Source organism: Melanerpes formicivorus, unplaced genomic scaffold (genome assembly GCF_026170545.1).
Source record: "Melanerpes formicivorus ecotype bairdi unplaced genomic scaffold, bMelFor1.0.p_v2 SCAF_2, whole genome shotgun sequence".
In the NCBI taxonomy this organism is placed as follows: Eukaryota; Metazoa; Chordata; class Aves; order Piciformes; family Picidae; genus Melanerpes; species Melanerpes formicivorus.
This window is the reverse complement of record NW_027142354.1, coordinates 38,732,477-38,749,967: the sequence shown is the minus strand read 5'-3', so window position 1 is coordinate 38,749,967 and position 17,491 is coordinate 38,732,477.

Here is a 17,491-nt window from a genome sequence, read left to right as displayed (position 1 = left end):
CTCTGCTGCTGGCAGAGATCTCCATAGTACAAAGTGTGAAGCCGGGGAGTGGCATGGTTTTTGAGGGAAGGAACCAAATTACTTCCATCCACAAATTCATAGAATCAAAAAGTTTGGAAAAGACCTCAGGGATCATCAAGTCCAACCTGTCACCAAACACCTCATGACTACTAAACCATGGCACCAAGTGCCATGTCCAATCCCCTCTTGAACACCTCCAGGGATGATGACTCCACCGCCTCCCTGGGCAGCACATTCCAATGGCCAACAACTCTCTCTGTGAAGAACTTTCTCCTCACCTCCAGCCTGTACTTCCCCTGGCACAGCTTGAGACTGTGTCCTCTTGTTCTGGTGCTGGTTGCCTGGGAGAAGAGACCAACCCCCACCTGGCTACAACCTCCCTTCAGGTAGTTGTAGAGAGCAAGAAGTCCATGGGACCCGACGGGTTACACCCACGGGTACTGAGAGAACTGGCAGATGAGGTTGCTAAACCCCTCTCTATTATATTTCAAAAGTCATGGCAGTCTGGGGAAGTCCCCACAGACTGGAAAAGGGGAAACATTGCCCCCATCTTCAAAAAGGGTAAGAAGGAGGAACCAGGGAACTACAGGCCAGTCAGTCTCACCTCTGTGCCCAGAAAGATCATGGAGCAGATCCTCCTGGAGTCACTACTCGCTCAAAAGAATAGTGAAGAGGTGATTGGGAACAGTCAGCATGGCTTTGCCAAGGGCAAATCCTGCCTGACCAACCTGGTTGCCTTCTATGAGCAGGTGACAAAATTAATAGATGAGGGGCGAGCAACTGATGTCATTTACCTGGACCTGAGCAAAGCCTTCGACACTGTCCCGCACCACATCCTGGTCTCCAAACTGGTGACACATGGGTTTGATGGGTGGACCACTAGATGGATAAGGAACTGGCTTGATGGCCGCACCCAAAGAGTGGCTGTCAATGGCTCCATGTCCCAGTGGAGGCCAGTGACAAGCGGAGTCCCTCAGGGATCAGTCCTGGGACCTGTCTTATTCAACATCTTTGTGGGTGACATGGACAGTGGCATTGAGTGCACCCTCAGCAAGTTTGCTGATGACACCAAGCTGTGTGGTGCAGCAGACACGCTGGAGGGAAGGGAGGCCATCCAGAGGGACCTTGACAGGCTGGAGAGGTGGGCACAAGCCAACCTCATGAAGTTCAATAAGAGCAAGTGCAGGGTCCTGCATCTGGGTCGAGGCAATCCCAGGCACAAATACAGGCTGGGCAGTGACTGGCTGGAAAGTAGCCCTGAAGAGAGAGACTTGGGGGTGCTGGTGGACAAAAAGCTCAACATGAGCTCTCAGTGTGCACTTGCAGCCCGCAAAGCCAATCAGATCCTGGGCTGCATCAGGAGAAGTGTGGCTAGCAGGTCGAGGGAGGTGATCCTCCCCCTCTACTCAGCTCTGGTGAGACCCCACCTGGAGTACTGTGTCCAGTTCTGGAGCCCCTATTACAAGAGGGATGTGGAGGTGCTGGAACGTGTCCAGAGAAGGGCCACAAGGATGATCAGAGGGCTGGAGCACCTCTCCTATGAGGACAGACTGAAGGAGTTGGGGCTGTTCAGTCTGCAGAAGAGAAGGCTCCGAGGTGACCTAATTGTGGCCTTCCAGTATCTGAAGGGGGCCTACAGGAAGGCTGGGGAGGGACTTCTCAGGATCTCAGGTAGTGATAGGACTAGGGGGAATGGAATGAAGCTGGAGGTGGGGAGATTCAGGCTAGATGTGAGGAGGAGGTTCTTCACCATGAGAGTGGTGAAACCCTGGAATGTGTTGTCCAGGGAGGTGGTCGAGGCCCCGTCCCTGGGGGTGTTTAAGCCCAGGCTGGATGAGGCTCTGTCCAGCCTGATCTAGCGTGAGGTGTCCCTGCCCATGGCAGGGGGGTTGGAACTAGATGATCCTTGTGGTCCCTTCCAACCCTGAATGAAACTATGAAACTATAAGAAGGTCTTCCCTGAGCCTCCTCTTCTCCAGGCTAAGCAACCCCAGCTCCCTCAGCCTCTCCTCATAGGGCTTGTGCTCGAGGCCTCTCCCCAGCTTTGTTGCCCTTCTCTGGACACATTCAAGAGTCTCAATGTCCTTCTTAAATTGAGGGGCCCAGAACTGGACACAGGACTCAAGGTGTGGCCTAACCAGTGCTGAGTACAGGGGGAGAATGACCTCCCTGCTCCTGCTGGCCACACTGTTCCTCATACAGGCCAGGATGACACTGGCCTTCTTGGCCACCTGGGTGCACTGCTGGCCCATGTTCAGCCTACTGTCAACCAGTAGCCCCAGGTCCCTCTCTGCCTGGCTGCTCTCCAGCCACTCTGACCCCAGCCTGTAGCACTGCATGGGGTTGTTGTGGCCAAAGTGCAGCACCTGGCACTTGGACTTGTTGAATGCCATCATGTTGGATTCTGCCCATCTGTCCATCTTGTCAAGGTCCCTCTGCAGAGCTCTCCTACCCTCTAACAGATCAACACCTGCCTCCAACTTGGTGTTGTCTGCAAATTTACTGATGACTGACTCAACCCCCTCATCCAGATCATCAGTAAAGATATTGAACAGGATGGAGCCCAGCATTGGGCTCACCACTAGTGACTGGCCGCCAGCTGAATGTGGCACCATTCACCACCACTCTCTGGGCTCAGCCCTCCAGCCAGTTCCTAACCCAGCACAGAGTGCTGCTGTCCAAGCCCTGGGCTGACATCTTGGCCAGGAGTTTGCTGTGGGGGACGGTGTCAAAGGCCTTGCTGAAGTCCAGGTAGACTACACCCACAGCCTGCCCCACATGCACCAGGCAGACACCTGATCAGGTTGGTCAGGCAGGACCTGCCCTTCCTAAATCCATGTTGGCTGGATCTGATCCCTTGGCCAGCCTTCAGGTGTGCTGTGATTGCCCCCAAGATGATCTGCTCCATAATTTTCCCTGGAGCTGTGGTCAGACTGACAGGCCTGGAGTTTCCAGGTTCCTCCATCTGACCCTTCTTGTGGATGGGGATCACACAGGAAACAACCCTTCTCACAGGATCAGAGTGACAAGAGTGTTCTGGGACCTAATGCTCTCAGGGTATTTTAATGTCTCCAGACCCAACATGGGTCTTTCTTTAGCCTCTGGGCAATTGTCTCAACGTATTCCAGCAAGATACAAGCCCTCAGAAGAACATCTGCCAGAGTCAGTGAGGTCAGTAAGGTATGCTGTTCACTGGGTCGCATGTGAGCTGAGACAGAGCACTCCCTTCTGCAGAGATAAACCTTGATAAGCCCAAGTGTTCTCCACCTGAGAGCAGAGCGTGGCTAAGCCATGTTTGTCAGGCTCAGCAGCAGCTGGTACACAAAACAGCTCTCTCTGTTTCCCCTATATATCTATCTTTCCCTGTTTCATGGCATTTCCCCAGCCTCTTCCAAACCCTGACAGCATCTCTGAAGCAATATGCTTGATGTCATTTCAAAGACTGGCCATTGGAGGTTGGAACTAAGTAGTTTGGCTTATTTCCTTTTCTCCCCAGGTTGTGAAATCTGGGAACAGTGGAGTCCTTTTGTAAAGTCACCAAAAAGCATTCAAATCCCACCTGCATGTGCCATACACAGTTCAAATCCCGAATTAGAAAAGGGAATTAGTGTCTTGTGCTGCAGCCTCTTTCCCCTGCTGCTTCCTTCCACCCCTGGTCTCTACGCTGCCTGCCAACACCACGCTCATAGCCAAGGCACTGGCTGTGAGACAGACTGAAGCAGCACAGCCTGGCCTTGGAGATGTGCAAGCTGCCCTAGGTGCAGAGCTGACAGAGAAGCATGGAGTGGTCATATACTTCCGAAGAGAGGAATGAACCCAGTCAAATCTGCTCCTGTATATGTGATTCAGGAGAATCATTCTGCCAGCTGCTCTAGCTGGAAAAGACAAATGAACTTTTGGACATTGAAACTTTTTCTCAGGTCTGAGGCACAAATAGAGACTATCAGGTGAAGGACAGGATGAAGAAAACAGTGCTGACATTTAACTTCTTTACATTAATCATCCAGGCAATCTGAAAGGAAAAGGTAATAAGGCTATTAGCTCGCTTCACACAGCCACAGCCTCTGCTGTCCACTGAAGAAAAACCTTGCAGCAAAGGGAACTCCTCTTTCACACCAGCATCATGGTGGTTGAGGTGAAATAAGGCAGGAGCACATCAAACTGTACTCGAACCCTCCTAGCTGAGTTAAATGGTTGTCACAGTAGGGCCAAATGGCCCCAGCACAAACCCAGACAGACCCTCATGTGTCTAGCCATGGTCGCCCTCTCCTCCCTCCTTCCTGCAGAAAGTCAGGGTAAGGCAGGAAAAGAAACAAAGAGGACAGGACCATATGTGTCTGGCAAACAACTCTCCTTCTGGGGTAAGAGCCATGTGTACTGGCCACAGCTCCTGCCTGACCAGGCCTCTGTTTCTGCCTTTTATGGCCACAGCCTGGCAGAACGCCTTTTCATTGGGTAACTATGTGCTGCCTTCAGGTGCCCTATTAGCCCAAACAAATCTTGGCCAAGCTATATATCCAGGCCAATTTCTAGTTGCCTTGCCTTGCTTAAGCCTTGCTTGTGCCTTGCCTTACTTGGACCTGTCTAGCTTGGAGTTGCCTTGAGTTGCATTGCCTTGAGTGCCCAGTCCAGAGCCTGCAATAAAGCCACAAGCCTACACACTGCAAGCTACGAGAGAAGCCACAAGCTTAGGAGTCAGAGCCAAGCCTGCTTCCCCTTGCAACCAGGATTTTGCCATGCCTCAGTTTCCCCAGGACAAAGCACATGCCTGTCACGATAGCATCGTAACCAGCCTGTTGTCCGCTGAAGCCATCAATGACCGCGTGGCCTTCCTGCTGGCAACCTGCCATGCCTGGTGCATGAGAACACCCCAAAGCCTCTAATACACAGCAGCAGCACTCCCCACCTGGTTGGAACCAGCTGTGAGTAATTAATGCATTGCCTCTTTGGCTTAACAGTTCTTGTCAAATCTACCCCCATGTGCTTGAGCGCCAGTTCCCTCCCGGGGTTCTCTCTTTCTGTTATTTCCTCCTAGTTTGCATAAAATTGTTTAAATTCTTATAGTTGCCCAAATACTGCACATATATATATATTCTAACGATACACCAAACCTATCTACTAGGTTTTGGCAATTTTCATATTAATAAAAGGTTATCAATATTTGCCATATGGCTTATGAATAAAGGAAATACTATATCCCTTAATAACAGTCTCTCAGGCTGTATCCACACTGCTCTGTCAGAGCAGCCTCCAAAACCAGGAACAAAGAAAAGGATGTTTCTGCATCCCCCCAGCACAGCTTGTACACGGGACCCTATCCAAACTTTGCGTTCAACCAGTATGCAGACTTTCAGATGACCTCCTAGGGGTTCTGATATTTGAACACAATTTAATTGGATAAAAAATTATATATATATATATATATATATACACACACACTGTCAATCTTGAGGAAATGCTGAGAGGATGGCTGTAAGGGGAGCTGGAATACTCCAAGGATCAGTGCTGGGCCCCATCCTGTTTAATATCTTTACTGATGATCTGGATGAGGGCACTGAGTCCATCATCAGTGAATTTGCAGATGACACCAAGTTGGGGGCAGGTGTTGATCTGTTAGAGGGTAGGAGAGCTCTGTAGAGGGACCTTGACAGGCTGGACAGATGGGCAGAGTCCAAGGGCATGAGATTTACATATCCAAGTGCCAGGTTGTACACATTGGCTACAACAATCCCATGCAGTGCTACAGGCTGGGGTCAGAGTGGCTGGAGAGTGGCCAGACAGAAAGGGACCTGGGGCTACTGGTTGACAGTAGGCTGAACATGGGCCAGCAGTGCACCCAGGTGGCCAAGAAGGCCAGTGTCATCCTGGCCTGTATGAGGAACAGTGTGGCCAGCACTTTGCCACAAGCACCAGGTTGGACTATTGTCACTTGCAGCCATGTACAAAATGTTCTTAATGTCTGGACCATCTCGGACAGGTCCCAGACCCACTGCTTGAACTACCTCTTGCATTATCTGGTCAAAGGCTGCTTGTTGTTCAGGTCCCCAGTGGAAACTGTTTCTCTTTTGAGTCACATCATACAGAAGTTTCACAATCTGATTGTATCCAGGAATGTGCAGTCTCCAAAATCCCACTATCCCCAAGAAACGTAGGGTCTCTTGCTTGTTTGGGGGATTTGCCATGGTAGAGACTCTGTTTACCACATCCACTGGAATGTGTCGGCGTCCATCCTGCCACCGCACTCCCAGAAACTGAATCTCTGTGGTAGGTCCTTTCACCTTGTCTCGTTTGATGGCAAAACCTGCATTCAGAAGAATGTCAATGATTTTGTTACCTTTCTCAAAGACTTCCTCAGCAGTTTTACCCCAGACGATGATATCATCGATGAACTGGATGTGTTCTGGAGCACCGCCTTTCTCCAGAGCATCGTGGATCACTGCATGACAGATGCTTGAGCTGTGGATCCAGCCCATTGGCAATCTGTTGAAAGTGTACTGGATTCCTCTCCAGGTGAAAGCAAACTGAGGCCTGCATTCCTCTGCTATGGGAATAGAGAAAAATGCATTAGCAATGTCTATGGTAGCATACCATTTGGCCTCCTTGGATTCCAGCTCATACTGGAGTTCCATCGTGTCTGGCACTGCTGCACTCATAGGTGGTGTCACTTCATTTAGGGCTCGGTAGTCTACTGTCAGACGCCAGTCTCCATTCTGCTTCCGCACAGGCCACACTGGACTGCTGAAAGGGGAATGAGTTTTGCTGACGACTTTCTGACTCTCCAACTGACGAATCAGATTCTGAATGGGCAACAAAGAGTCACGGTTGGTTCTGTATTGTCTGTGGTGCACAGTCTGAGAAGCAACCGGCAATTTAATGTCCTGTATCTTATGTTGTCCCACAACTGCAGATTCATCAGAAAGCTCAGGTCTGACAGACAGCTTCAGGTTTTGTCCATCAATTTCTACAGAAGCCACTCCAAAAGCCCATTTGTAACCTCTAGGGTCTTTGAAAGGCCCTTCTCTTAGAAAATCAATTCCCAAAATACAAGGTGCATCAGGTCCGGTCACAACTGTATGCTTCCTCCACTGTTTACCAGTTAAACTTATATTAACCTCTACCTCAGTTAACTCTTGAGATCTACTAGTGACTCCCAGAATAGTTATAGGCTCTGATCCCTGATAATTTGATGGTATTATGGTGCACTGAGCTCCTGTGTCAACCAAGGCCCTGTACTTCCGAAATTGTGAAGTGCCAGGCCACTGGATGTACACATCCCAATAGATTCTAGTATCTCTGTTATCCCTCTCCTCCCCCTGGGGCGTGGGGGTTGGTCTCTTCTCCCAGGCAGCCAGCACCAGAACAAGAGGACACAGTCTCAAGCTGTGCCAGGGGAGGATTAGGCTGGAGGTTAAGAAGAAATTCTTCATAGAGAGAGTGACTGGCCATTGGAATGTGCTGCCCAGGGAGGTGGTGGAGTCACCATCACTGGACGTGTTTAGGAGGAGGCTAGATAGGGTGCTTGGTGCCATGGTTTAGTTGATTAGATGGTGTTGGATGATAGGTTGGATGTGATGATCTCAAAAGTCTCTTCCAACCTGGTTTATTCTATTCTATTCTAATAGGCTCTTAGCAAAGGCAGAGGGCCTGTAAGCATCTAATCCACATGTGGGTTAAACCCTTATTCCCACAGTCAGGACTGCTCAGACCCAATGAAGGGCAACATTGCCCAGCACAGCTCACAGATGGTAGCCTGGCTCCATCTCCCCACAAAGGACAGGAACAGTTGATGTTTTGGGTGTTAGAAACACAGTCGTCAGGGTTCATCCAGAGCTGGTTCATGTCAGCTGGAAAAAGAAAACACTCAGTTTTCAGCTCTGATTTCAGGAGGATGCCTCACTTGTCGAGGGAAGAGGACTGAGGGTACTCTTCCACAGGCTGCTCCAAAGCTCCCACTTCATGGACCTACAAAAGCTGAAGGGGTGCAAAGCATCTGTGAAATGGGGACAGTGTCACATTCTCGGGAAAACAAAGGAAGCAGGAGCCTGAGCCTCGTGGAAGCACCACCCTCTCTTGCTGGCAATTTCAGAACTGTCATCATGCTGTGTTGGAAGAATCCCAGCAGCAATTGACAGAGAAAACTCCAATCAGAAATCCATCTCCTGTAAGGAGTGCTTTGGGGGCCCAATGGAGAAAGCAACCTGCAATCTACTTTGTATTGCTGAGCAACAATGGGGACAGCTCAGATAGAAAGCAGATGTAGTGAATAAGTGAATAAGGCCCCCAAACACCCAGGAGAGTGGAAACAATTCAAGCACTGACTGCCACAATGCAGGACAAAGCTTCGATCAGCTCTGCTATGAAGTCCCAGCTCTTCTTCCCCTCTACATCTGCCTCATGATATTCAGCCAGTGAGCAAACATTTTCCTGATCACAGACTAAATTTGAAACCCCTTTGGCTGCACCTTATCTCAACAAATAAAAGATCAGGAGGTGGTCTGAGTGTGTGACTCTGCTTAGTTCTGCCTACAGGCAGATTGTGCACTGCTGCTTTCACTCTCCCTATAGAATTAGCACCCAGAATACTCACAACCTGATGGAGAAGGTGCTGTCGGTCCATTGCTCTGTGTAGTGCCTAACCCAGAGACACAACAAACTGGTTTGGCTCTTGCTGCCACTCATGAGGGAGAAATGAATACCTGCAGGGCATTTGGGAAGGAAAGATAGGATGGGATAGGATAGGATAGGATAGGATAGGATAGGATAGGATAGGATAGGATAGGATAGGATAGGATAGGATAGACCACCAACACCGTCTAATCAACTAAACCATGGCACCAAGCACCCCATCCAGTCTCCTCCTAAACACCTCCAATGATGGTGACTCCACCACCTCCCAGGGCAGCATATTCCAATGGCAAATCACTCTCTCTATGAAGAATTTTTTCCTAAATTCCAGCCTAAACCTCCCCTGGCACAGCTTGAGACTGTGTCCTCTTGTTCTGGTGCTGGTTGCCTGGGAGAAGAGACCAACCCCCACCTGGCTACAACCTCCCTTCAGGTAGTTGTAGAGAACAAGAAGGTCTTCCCTGAGCCTGCTCTTCTCCAGGCTAAGCAACCCCAGCTCCCTCAGCCTCTCCTCATAGGGCTTGTGTTCCAACCCCCTCACCAACTTTGTTGCCCTTCTCTGGATACGTTCCAGCAAGTCAACATCCTTCCTAAACTGAGGGGCCCAGAACCGGACACAGCACTCAAGGTGTGGCCTAACCAACTCATTTATCATGCAGATCCCAAGTCATCTCACCAGGCAGAAGCAGCAAGCTTGCTTCTCCCAGACTCTTTCTCTCTGGGCTGGCCTTGGCTCTGCCACTTACTCCTGGCCTCCCGCCAGGATTTAGCTGGCTCTGCCTTGGTACTTCCACTAGGTATCTACACAGAGGGGGAGCCTGAAGCTGCCTCTCAGCAGGTCAGCTGGGGACAGCATCATCTGGCCAGCTCTGCCCAGGCACTCTCTAAAAGCTGTATCCATAGACAGACCGTTGCCCTGGAAGGAAGCCCAAAGGACACAGCAGTCAATTCAGGGCAGCAAGCCCAGCTATCGCCTGCTGACAAAGTAGAGGGCTGTGATCTTTTTTTATCATCTCTGCACTAAATGGTAATCTTCTGGAACGGATTTTATTCCCCAGATCCCGGCCCGAGGGTTCAGGGGACAACTTGGAGGGAACACAAACCATAGTTAGGTTGGAGAAAGGCTGAAATATATCAACTGAAGTAACATAGGTAATGGTTTCCTCATGCCCAGAAGGATTTCTGGATGAAATAGGAGGAACTCAGACAAATTTAAGGCCCTGGAGTATGCCATGAAGAGAGGAGTGGCATCCCACTTTCCTCACCACGTGTCTTTCATTTTCCTTCCCCATCAGGCACAGTGCTTGCCACGTGTTCTTCCTGAAGCCAGGGCACTGGCCAGACTGGGCTCACTATCTGTCCCAGCACTTCTCTGTTTCCTGGAGAGCTTTGGGAGGCTGGGGACACACTCCTGTGCAGGGAGGCAGAAGGGACTGCAAAATCCCAGACAGTTTTATGTGACAGCCAAACGGTTTCACAGGTAGCTGTATTTGTGCCATCTTTTTTCTATTTCAAGACTGTTCCAGTTCTCTTATCTTTTTTCCCTCCCAACAACACTAGCAGCAGCAGTGTACTTAGCCTGGTAAATAATGCATACCGCTCTCACTGCTATACAGACAGACAAAGGCAGGTAGTGTATCAAAGAATAAAATTGTACAGCGAATTGCAGTGTAATAGCTGTAATTTAGTGCCCTGTGGGTGATGAGAGATTCAGAAAGTATCAGAGACCCATGCTCTGCACTGACTGGCAAGGTGACTGGAGACAGAGCACGTTGTTTGACCTTTGAATTGTTTCCAACCTAAGCAGAGCCATAAAAAATTCAGGAGACCATGCTGTCTCCCAGCAAAGTGGTTTGTGGGGTGGATAAATAGATGGATGTTGTGTGCACGCACACACGGTATATTTATGTGGGTGCACAGAGATAATCAAAGAAACACTGATCAAGGCCTGGACCACTTATATAACAGAAATGCCTGGGGAAGCTGGGGGTGAATCTGGGTTGTTTTTCATTCACTGCTTGCAAGAATGAATGGGAACCTTCGTTAGGGTGCCAGCCAGATCCCAGCTCAGGAAATCTCAATTAATTTCACATGCACGCTACTGGCTAACAATGTGTGTGTGTGTGTGTGTCTGCCTGATTTCAGCTCTCTAGCCATCTCAGACTTGGGGGCATTCAGACTCCTTGCCAGGTTCCCATTTCTGGAGCACTTGTCTCCACCAATCACCCAGGAAGTCATTTGAGGAAGCAGAAATTATAGCAGGAGAAATAATGCTACTTTCAGACTCCCTAGTAGCCCCTTGATGACAGGCAGCAGTTCTCTTGAAGCTCAGCAGAGATCTGGAAAGAAATAATCACTCTCTTCTAAACTGAACAGCACAAGAACACACAGGGATGCAGAAAATTGTCATTTCCCATTTGCAGACATCTTGCTGTAGGAGCAAACACCTTTCTTATCACTGCTTGGGGAGCGCCTAGCACACCCTTGTCCTCACAAGCCTCTCCCCCATTGCCCAGGAGAAATGAGAAGCAAAGTCATGGCCACATCCTCCTAGGAGCACAGGGGCCTGCCCACAAGTGAGCCCCAAGCTAAGCAAGAGTAGCTCACTGAAGCAGGATATCTGGGCAGGACGCTGTCACCCCTGTGCATAAATTCTAGGCATTTTCTTTTCAAACATCATCCCACCATCCAGAAAGGCACAGGACACATTAAAGGGCAAGTCACTCATTGTCCCTGCAGATGGAAAGGAACTCAGCCAGACTTTGCAGGGCGATGTCTGAGCCAGGGAATACGTTTAGATATCTCTCTTCTCTCATAACAAGTCACACTCTGGATCAGCCACAGCACTCAGCAGCCTGGCTACCACACGACAGACCTGAAGAAGAGATGGTGTAGGAGGAGGTGCACATTTGGCTTCTTCCCTGATCATCAGCGAGGCTACAAAATCCTTGAGCACTTCACTACTCAGCAGCACCTGGAACCTTGTAGGACAAATTCCTTTTGGGATCCAGATAGAAAACATGACACTTTCGATAAACAGCAGATGCAGTTCAGCTTCCTCACACCTTTCACAGCACCATCAGCTGAAACTGGAGATCTTAATACCCTTGGGACAAGGAGATAGGGAAACGCCACACATAAATTGAGTGGCAAAGTCAAGATGAAAACTGAAGAGAATGAGGCACTGGCCCATTAACTTCTAATGACTGTGAGGCAAAGGACATAGAGCAGGTAAAAATAGGGTGGGTGACTGGGTCAGGAATGGACACTGTGGTTACCTTAAATCTCTGCAGCCCATTTGACAGATAAGTGCTTTCTAGCTGCCTGGAGCCTGTTCAGGGGGATGAATCTCCAAGAAAAGGCCTAGGTTCTTCTGAATGTAGCTGAGGGACCTCAGGTTTAAAACATGGCTATAAAGCCAGTCACCCAATTTTGAAGTGGCATGGGAGCTCAGAGGGGTCTCCTCAAAAGACTCTCCAAGACTCCACATGCATGTCAGAAGCAAATCTGTCCTGGGGCACTGCAATGACCACATTTTCCTTTCCTTGATGCTTGCCAAATGTCAGAAGCAGGGCACAGTGTTTCATCCAGCCATGCCCTGATTCAGGAATACACTGCTCCCCATGGCTTCCCAGGCAGCCAGCACTGCCTCTGCACCACAGCACCCGTCTCTGTGATGGATGCACCTCTGCTGACTGCAGAATAAACTTGGCCGTGAGGCTGTGGCCCCAATAACACAGCACTTCATAAAGCTGCTTGAGTGTCTCTCTCTGTTCTCAGATATTTATAAGGGACTCATCCCCACAATATATCTGAGCATTTCACACTTGATCAGACATTTCTTCTTGTAACTCTGCTCTGTTCAATAGGTAGGAACTATGCCCACACAGAGTGTCCTAGATCTTCAAGGTGATGCAGTGTGTTTTGGGGAGGATAGCAATGTTTTCATAAAACAAGTAATATAAATGGCTGAGATAGGTCAGAAAAACATGTCTCCAAACTGGCACCTGGCATAACAAAACTTGGGCTGACATGTCCTAGGAAAATCAGCAGAGTCTAAAGCAGAGGGGAATCTCCAATTTTCAGTAGATCATTTGGGCAAATCTGTAGCACTCTTCCCAGGTTTACAGAGTGGGACAGACCCACTGGAGTCACAGATCCCTTTAAGGCCACATCTCTGAAAGCCATTACTCCAGTTCTCCAGCATTCTCCACACTAACACAGCATGATTTGGAGCTCAGCTTCATTCAGCATCAAAGCAAGATCTACGATTACAAGCTGTGCCTGGCTCTGTGAAAAGGACTCCATCTGTTCCCACTGCAATTACTGTACTGCGTGGACAGACATGAGGCACACAACTCAGAGTCTCTCGTGTTTGATAGGGCATGTAGGACACAGGATCTCATTCAAACAGAACCTGTTGATGAGGGCAGGCATCAGACCTGGCTACAGAATCCCTTCTTGGCCCAACTCTGCATTTCACCAGCGCCAGTTTTGTTTCCAGGTAGGTTGTTTTGATTAATTTAGTTTAATTAATACTATCATCTCAAGCTGTTCCCAGAATTGTGTGGAGTTTGTCAAGGTGGGAGCAAAGAACATGATGCACACCACTGAAGATGCAGTCCATTGGCTTCCCTATATTTATCTTCCCAGAGTTAAAAACCATCCCACCTATAGCAGTATCTTTCAGCCTACAGAAACCTGACAGTGTTTTCTGTTGCTCTTCTGTTCCCTGGTGGCAATTGTCTCTGCTAGGGCCAGACATGTCTGTACCAGAATCTGTGTGCCCTGGTCATCACAAAGATGCAATTTCATCCCTGCTTACAGGACTCAGGGAGAAAAGTAGACATTTATATGTTGGTCCTGTAGAAGGGAAGTGTGTGTGTGTGGGGGGAACCCTCCATACCTCAAATCTAGCTCACAGCTCGTTGTCTGTTTTCCTTGAACTCAGTTTTTCCTTCCTCCAAGAGGTCAACACACAACCTCTGTCCCTGGTAACATTTCCTGCTTATTCCTTTGTACTGGAAGTCATCCTATCCCAGGGATCACTTGCTTAGCCTGGAGAAGAGGCTCAGGGGAGACCTTATTGCTGTCTACAACTACCTGAAGGGAGCTTGTAGCCAGGTGGGGGTTGGTCTCTTCTCCCAGGCAGCCAGCACCAGAACAAGAGGGCACAGTCTCAAGCTGTGCCAGGGGAGGTTTAGGCTGGATGTTAGGAAGAAGTTCTTCACAGAAAGAGTAATTTGCTATTGGAATGTGCTGCCCAGTGAGGTGGTGGAGTCACCATCACTGGAGGTATTTAGGAAGAGACTGGATGGGGTGCTTGGTGCCATGGTTTAGTTGATTAGATGGTGTTGGATGATAGGTTGGACTTGATGATCTCAAAGGTATTTTCCAACCTGGTTAACTCCTGTTCTATTCTATTCTATTCTATTCTATTCTATTCTATTCTATTCTATTCTATTCCATTCCATTCCATTCCATTCCATTCCTTAGCTGTACTCAGCAGCAAGATGCTTCCTCCTGACTCTTCACATGTGCAACATGAAGACTGTTGTCAGCTCTTTGCCCTGAAGACAAGCTTCTCCCTTAACATGGGGCAGGGACTTCCTTCCTTCTGTGATCCCAGTGGCCATTTTATATTTGGCACAGCAGACTTGGGAGGGGAGACATGGCACTGAACTAGAGCTGGACACCTTCTACACTGAGGAAACATGCTCTCAGAAGGTGCCTAGAAGGTCCCCTCCTGATTCACAGTTCATGAGGCATTGCCTGACGAGCTGGGGAAGGAGAGGATTGGGGAATGAAGGACTGTTCCCCATAGTATAGCCAAGGATAAAAGGTCAGGCCTCTGGATTCTGTGCTAGCTCAGATACTTAACTTGCTGCAGAGATTTGGTCAGATATTGCCTCACTCTTTACATCTATAAAGTGAGATGTCTGGCCTCAGCTTCCTCTCAGAGCTGTCAGAGGACTGATTCATTTGTGCTTACAAAGCACTGTGAATCTTGCAGATGGAGAAGGCAAAAAGAGGTAGGAAGGTAGTAAATCAGGAGTGCGCAGGGACGCTCTCCTAGACACGTCCTGCAATCTGGCTCCGAATGGCTCACATCCATATTATTAAACTCTCTTCACCTCTGAGACGGAATGACCTCAAGCAAAAGCCTAGTGGGAATGGTCCTCTGCCTATGGTAACTCCCACATCATGCCTGGAAGTTGCCTGGGATAGTCCTAATGGGACCAAGCCAAACCATGCCAGTGATGTGCTGACCCTTAATTCTGATGATCAAGTTTGTATTCTGAGAACGTTTCCTAACATTGTTTAATTTTCCTGTAAAGACTTAATTACTGGTGAAGACTTAATGTCTGTTCAACTAAATTACCCTCAAAGTCAGCACTGCTCTGATAAAAATCAGCAAGTGTCCCTAAACCTTTCCTGAAAGTGTTCATTCCTCAGTTATTACCTTTCCATCTCCTCAATGAATGTGGAATGAATTATCAAATAATCAATTGGTTACCACTTGAAGATAATCAGGTGATAAAAAAGCCAGCAGAGAAAAAATTCAAATCATGTCAAACCTGTTAACTTTTTTTTGTCACCATAACAGCAATGGTGTAGAGAACAGGCCCAGCACTGCAGGGTACTTTGAAACAATCCTGCATGACATTTGTCACAGGTACGCCCTCTGGAACTAGTTGTTGGCAGTCTGTCATCAGACCAGGAGGACTTTCAGATATCAGTCCCAGGGGTGCCTGGCCAGATCTATCAACTATTTTCCTCAATGACTTAGATGTGTTCAATTTTGAGCCCCCCCACTGCAAGACATTGAAGTGCCAGAGTGGGTCCAGAGAAAGGTGACAAAGGTGGTGAACAGTCTGGAGAGCAGGTCATCCAAGGAATAACTGAGGGAACTGGAGTTGTTCGGTCTGGAAAAAAGGAGGCTGTGGGAAGACCTTATCACTCTCTACAGCTACCTGAAAGGAGGCTGTAGCAAAGTGGGTGTTGGTCTCTTCTCCCTAGTAACAAGCAATAGGACCTGAAGAAATGGCCTGAAGTTGCAGCACAGGAGGTTAGTAGAGACTATCAGAAGAAACTTCTTCCCTGAAAGCATTCTCAAACACTGGAATAGACTCCCCCAGGGAGGTGGTTGAATCCTCATCTCAAGAGGTATTTAAAAGACATGTAGATGTGGTGCTAAGGGACATGGTTTAGCACCAGACTTAGTAGAGTTAGATCATGGTTGGACTTGATGATCTTAAAGGTATTTTCCAACCAAAGCAATTCTATGATTCTATGATGAAATAAAATATGCTTATAAAATACATAGCTGGTCTCTAGTCTGTAAGAGCTTGTAAGACTGAAAAAAGAATAGGAGCAAAATTATCTTGACAAACTGGAGAAAGAGCTCACAGTCAGACAGCTGAAATTCCATAACACCAGTGCAAAATACTGCACTGAGAATGGGGGGAAAGTAAAGAAACCAGTAAAGAAACAGGGAACAGCTGGCTACACTGAGAAAATGGATTGAGAAGTGACAGGACCATGAACCAAAAATTCTTAGCCTCTGTGAAGGTATTGCATAAAAAAAGGCAAGTTTAATTTTTGGCTGTATTACTAGGGCATACTGCCTGCAAGGAAGAGGAGGTAATTTTTTGCAATCTCAATATCCTCAAATTAGAGAGGCTCAGTAAGAGAGGGTTAGGCTAAGTTTGGGCTGAATGAAAGTAGCTAACAGTACAATAGGTGCAAAACACATAGCATTGAAAGAAGGGGATGGAAAAGAAGGGGAGAAAAGAGAATCAGGGATATGATAATGCACATGAAATAGACAAGCTTGTTACAAGAGAGACACTGATCACTTGTTCTCCTGTTTCCTGAGCATAGGTCAAGATGCAACAGGCTCAATTAGGTTACAAAGAGGAAGAAAACCTTCCTAACTATCAGTCAATGAGCAGTGTAACAGGTACTAAAGAAGTGGTAGCATTCCTGGCATGTGTTAAGAGCAGGTAAGGCAAACACCTGCCTGGATGGCATCACTGTATCTGATCCTGTCTCTGGGCACATAGAGTGACTTATGAACATTCCCTTCAGACTCATATTTGTGTGATTTTTCATTTCTGACATCACTTCACCACTCATTTTGGCTGCAGGGATGTGAGCCTCAATGCAGTACCGACAGCGTAATTAGAGACCCTGAGCAGGGTCTCGCCAGCACTGTATCCAGCCTCATTACTGGGTATGTAATTTGGTATTCACTTGTAGACACTCATATCCTGCACCTTCCTCTTACAGGCTTTGTGTTAGACCATGGCATTTAAAATCTTCCTAGAAGCTATTTCATTCTTCTCTCACCCCTCTGACAGGTGGTGTGTTCCATAATCTGATTGTTCTCACAGCTAGGAACTTCTGATTTCCAGCTTAAATATTCCTGTGGCAAGTCAGAAGCAACTTGATATGGAGTCATTCAAATTCATACTCATGTCTGTGGATATTCTGAAATACAGAAGCTGATGTCACTGCAGCTGAAAAATCTCCAGATCCATTCTTCAGGTTTCAAGAAGGAAAAGATCATAAATGTGCCGAGGAAAAGGAACAGTTTTTCTTTCTTGTGTCAACACATAAGGGACCCGAAGCACATTACAAAGGAAATGAAGATGTAACACAGTAAAGGCGTAAGAGAGGGGGTCAGCTGAGGGCACCATCAGGAGACCCAAGACCAGAAGACAGGCATAATGAGGCTATCAGCTTGATGGGTTCAGGAGGGCCAGGAGGAGTCACGGGTGAATTAAAAAGGCTGTTTGCAATGGTGTCTTGATTGTGGGGGAGGGACCCGTTCCTCTTCTCT